At 45.4% G+C, this 5,219-nt stretch overlaps 1 long non-coding RNA gene across 1 annotated transcript; it reads right to left on the bottom strand.

Moving 5' to 3' along the window:
- Positions 1–1,258: 1,258 nt before the first annotated feature.
- On the bottom strand, positions 1,259–3,263 carry LOC143269503 (uncharacterized). Its single transcript, XR_013045930.1, has 3 exons — positions 2,971–3,263; positions 1,851–2,000; positions 1,259–1,361 (listed from the first exon to the last, which is right to left on the bottom strand). It is a non-coding gene; the product is annotated as an uncharacterized LOC143269503 (long non-coding RNA).
- Positions 3,264–5,219: the final 1,956 nt, after the last annotated feature.

The raw sequence follows: 5,219 nt of genomic DNA on the forward strand, positions 1-5,219 counted from the left end.
CTCTAGCTACAAAGCCAATGCAAACATTAAAAATGCAGGAAAGCGTGAAGGGGAAAAGTGAAAATGTAGCTTTTTTAATTAAAGATTTTTTTTTTTAATTATCCGTATACATGTGTGTCGATGTGTGCAGGTGCTACCAGAGGTTGAAAGAGAGCATTGGATCCCCTAGAGCTGGAGTTTCAGGCAGTTGTGAGTGCTAAGAGCCAAACTCCGGTCCTTTCCAGGAGCGGCAAGTGCTTTTAACCAGTATGGCTCTAACTTCCATGTGCCAACACAAAACAGTAAACTTCTAATTCTCCTCACTATCATTCTGTGTATATATGCCCAGCATCTTACCATGTGTGCATTGTACACATGTGTGCATGTAAAGCTATCCAAGTGCACATTAACAGCTTCATACAACAAACATCTTCCTTTTCCTTTAAAGCAATGTGAGCAAACATTTTCCCTGGCCAAACACACTTATAGTGCTTGTTTCCAGTTTTTCTGTTATAATGGTCCATAGCCATGTGTGTAATTCCAGGAGTTGGGAGGCAGAGACAGGTGCATCTTGAGTTCAGGGTCAGTCTGGACTACACAGGGAGACAAGATTCTTTTAAAAAGTAAAAGCATTCAGTGAAGTTCTCGGTCATTACCTTGTGCTTACATGCTGCGCATGTTTAGGGGAAGGCTCTGGAGAATAGAAGCTGTTGGTAATGCAGATTTATACGGCTTTAAATATTTAGGTAAGCCATTATCCAAAGACATTGTACTGTTTACACTGACCATGGGGATTTCTAACAAGGATGAAGAGGGGTTTTTCCAGCCCCTCACTGGGAATGGAAGGCAACAATAGCTTCTTTAGGCTTTCCAATGTGGCAGTGTTGGTAGCTACCAAACCCCATACCAGCCTTTCTTTTAAGTGCATTTATTCATTCATCCAACAAAACTTGAGAGTCTGTACTGTAGCAGACCTTCTGGGTCAGTGGTTCTCAACCTTTCTAACGCTGAGACCCTTTAATACAATCCTCATGGTGGGGTGACCCCCCCAACCATAAAATTATCTTTGTTGCTACTTCATAACTAATTTTGCTACTGTTATGAATTGTAATGTATCTGATATGCACCCCCGTGAAAGGACCGTTCAGGGTCCCCAAAGGGGTCGCGACCCACAGGTTGAGAACGACCGCTTTGAGGCTTCTCCGTATGGGGAGTAAGTGGTGATGTCATCCATGTATTCACTTATTTAACAAACAACTAATCGGTGCTTACTGTGGTAGGGGCTGGCTATCGTGCCCACAATGAAGCAAAGCTGGCCCACCTTTGCCGCAGCACCAATGATCGTGAGCAGTCTCCGCTTGATAGCGTCTCAGGTCTGGATGCTGGCGACACACAGGAAGGGAAAACAAACAAGCAAAGCAAGCTCAGGAGCAAGTTTCTCTACCTCAGAAAGTACCTCTGGAACCCTTTACAGGATTGACACTGATCCGACGCCACACAGCCAGCTCTGCAGTGAGTGCTGTGAGGCGGAGGGGTAGGATGCGCCCATGCCCTTGGTGACTTTCCATCTACCCAGAGGCACCAAGCCTGAATCACAGCGTAGGCACACACGTGGAAACTTTGGGAGAGCGTGCACGTGCGTCCAATGGGGAGGCTGGGGGTGGAAGACCTACAGAAACTCAGGAGAGGAACTGTGTTGGTGGTGGCTTTCAAGATGCACCTAGGGCCCTAGGGTGAGCTTTATTTAGTCCAGTCCCCTGGTTTCAAGCTGCATGTACTGGTGCCAAGACCCAAAGGCAGAGAGCAGAGTGTATATTCTTCCCATGCAGGGCCAAGGGAAGAAGAAGAGCAACAGTTTGGGGGTTCCTGACCTTGGGGTTGAATGCCTAAGGGTACAGCTTTTCCTAGGTCACAGGCGGCATCCATTGCAGTGAGCATAGCTTTCCTCCCCAGGCTTGCCCGGGGAAATCTTGGTTGTGGTTGGGCCTAAGAGGCCACACAGAGGATGTTGGCTTTAGTACCTGCATATAAAACAAATATGACCGCACTAATTAGAGCCAGCCCAGCTGAAGGGGCTGATTGGAGTGCTCCCTTCCACCTGGCGAGAAAGGAGAAGAAACAGAAAAGGGCCCGTTTTATGCTTGGATTAATTACTTTTTTTTGTTTGTTTGTTTCTATGATTAAATATCTGACAGAAAAAAAAAAGCATGTGTGTGTGTACATGTGTTTGGGTGTGCTTGCCCATGTGTGCACACATGGAGGTCAGAGGTCAACGCAGGGTCTACCTCTTATCATTCACCACCTTAGTTTTTCAGACAGGACTTTCCACTGAACCTTGAGTTCCTGGATTGGGAACCTGGCATGCCTACAAGTCCCTGGGATCCATCCAACCTTGTGTCCCCAGTACTGACATTGTGGACAAACTCCACTGCTCCTGGGCTCTTCTGTGAGCGCTGGCATCTGGTCCAGGGTCCTTGTCCTTCTGCAGTGAATCTTTACCCACTGAGCCATGCCCCAAGTCTCTCCCTGTTTTTAGATTTTTATTCTTTTGATCCTGTGTGTGTGTGTGTGTTTGGGCATGTTGAGTGTAGCTAGTGCCTTCAGAGAACAGAAAAGCATGTTGCATGTCCTGGAGCCGGAATTACAGGCTGTTGTGAGCCTCCCAGGGTAGGTGCTGGGAACTGAACTTAGATCCTCTGAGTCATCTCTCCAGGCTCTGTGTTCTCTTCTTGCCTGGCACCCCAGCCCATAGGGTAGTGCCCACATTTAGGAGAAGTCTCCCTGCTTCAAGTGCTTCTGTCTGGTGACACCCCCCCCCACAACAGACACACCTAAGGATGTGTTTAATAGTTGTCCTCCGTGCTTCCTCATCTAATCCAGTTGACAAAATTCTTTACAGATTCTGCTTTTATTCAAATTCATATATATCTATGCAATTTACAATATTTACATATACATTTGTTAATATAATATAATATAAATTACACTTACTTTCTCTTGTAAAACCAGTTATTTCCAGTTTTCTTCTAGCTAACAGAAGCCCATTGTTCACTACCTCAAATGTCTCTTTCCAGAAGTGACCCCTTCCAGCTATTGATTGCTTCTGGGTTTACATATTTGGCAGCAGGAAACATCCCCATCCTGTGTGTTTTGCTTCTTCCCTTCATGGGTAACTGATGACTTCCTGTGGTGGATGAGCCTCAGCATTCTCCCCTCTATGCGGTCCCATCCCTCCTCCCTAGTCCACTACCACTGCTTTGGGTCAGATCGCTGTTGAAGTTCCGCGGCATCACAGTGAGGTGAACATTCTCTGTGGCTGGTCCATTTGCTACACTCTGGTTACTTTTACCTCCCTTTTTGTGTCCACTAGAATCACTGTCTCTTTCTCTTTTTATGTGATTGTCTGTGTTTCAGCAATCCAACCCAAATTTTCTCTGTAGCGATCTGTCTTCTCCCAAGAAGATCACATGCACTGATTTTTCTAGCAATTTATCTTTGTGAGAAGGCCCTCCAGAGACCCCCTGACCTGCTCCAGACTGAGCTGGTTCCTTTCTGCCACAGGCCCCCCCCCATCACTGGAGGCTGCTCTATTCAATAGTATCTGGGTCCCAGTTCTCCCCCCACCATTCCAATTGGTGGTTTGGTTTCCTGAGTTCCCAGTTTGTCTTCTCCTGAGGTAGCCCCCTCCTTCTGGTGAAGCACATGAGTGACCATCAGAAAATGGTGCAGGAGGGATAAATTCTCAGGCTTCGGTTATAAGGGAACATCATGGTTGGTTGTCCAGCTGGGCAATGTCTGGAAACTTTTCTCTAGGATTCTGAATGCCTGTCTTCTTTCCTTTGGTGCTGTGGTCCGGCAGTCTCCTGCCTTCCTGATTCTTATCACAGTGTATCTGGTTTTCATCTTCTTCCTGGTGATGACAAGATCTACTTGAATCTAGTGTTCTGAAATTTCTAGCTGTACGGCTCTGTGAGAGTCCCTTAGGACACTCATGGGCTTCCCATGACGAAAAGGGTGTTAGGTGTGGGAATTTTACAGCACTTAGAAAAAAAAAGATTTATTATTTTCATTTATGTGTGTGTGTGTGTCAGTATCTGTGCATCTGTATGTAGATGTCTGCTCAGAAGCCAGAAGAGGGCTTGGGATCCCCTGGCGAGGTTTGTGAGCTGCCCAGTGTGGGTGTGGCTGGAAACTAAACTCCAGTCTTGTCCACCGCTGGCCCGTGTCCTTGACCACTGAGCTGTGGCTCCAGTCCTTCACGGAATCATTTCATTGACTCTTCTCCTCCTTTATGTTCTCCTTTTTCTTACTTCCTGGAGCTTTTATACTTTGTTCTGTGAAATCCTGGACTGGCTTAGGCACCTTATCTTTATTTTGTTCAAACCATAACTTTTTTACTTTGTTTTCTGGGAGAGTTCTTCAATTCTAACTTCCTAGTTTTCAGATTTACTCTCTTAATTTGAAATGCCAAGAATTCTTTATGTGGGCATGTATGTACACATAAGCATACTTTAATATGATATTATATATTTCCATGTGGATATGTCTATAATTTAATATGATATTATGTATTTCCATGTAGATATATGTCTATAACCATGTAAACATCAGTTATGGGTTTAGGGTGGTGATGTTTCTTGTTCTAAGTGGCAAAGTCCCTTTAAAAAGCCCATTTTCTGCTTGTTTTGTGGCTATTGTTCATATTAGGAGATTTCCTTCTGATAAATCTTGTCTGTCCTGGAGAAATTGTCTGCGTGTGTGTGTGTGTGTGTGTGTGTGTGTGTGTGTGTGTGTGTGTGCATGGGCATTTGTTTGTTACGGGAGTGCAAGCGCACTTGTGTTTGCATGTGTGAGAGCTCGAGAAAGTCTGATGTCTTCCTCAGGAATGTAGTCGGCTTTCTCTGAAATAGTCTCTCTCACCAATCGGGCTGCAACATCTGGCAGGATCTCCCAGGGATCCCGGCGCCCCCCCCCCCTTCTGCCTTCCCAGCACATATTCACATGGGTGCTGAGGACTGAACTTTGGTCCTCACACTTGTGACAAAGTTATTCTACGGATTGAGCTATCTCTCCAGCCTGATTTATCTATCTATAGCAAAAACCAAACAAACAAAAAACAAACCAAAGCATCTGTCCTAATGTGTGCACAGTGTCATTTCACACAGTGCTATTTACTTTACAAGCATGTTTTTTTTTTAAATCCTGAACTAATACTGTGCAACAGCCATGTGCCAGCCCCA

The sequence above is a fragment of the Peromyscus maniculatus genome, chromosome 19 (assembly GCF_049852395.1).
Source record: "Peromyscus maniculatus bairdii isolate BWxNUB_F1_BW_parent chromosome 19, HU_Pman_BW_mat_3.1, whole genome shotgun sequence".
NCBI lineage: Eukaryota > Metazoa > Chordata > Mammalia > Rodentia > Cricetidae > Peromyscus > Peromyscus maniculatus.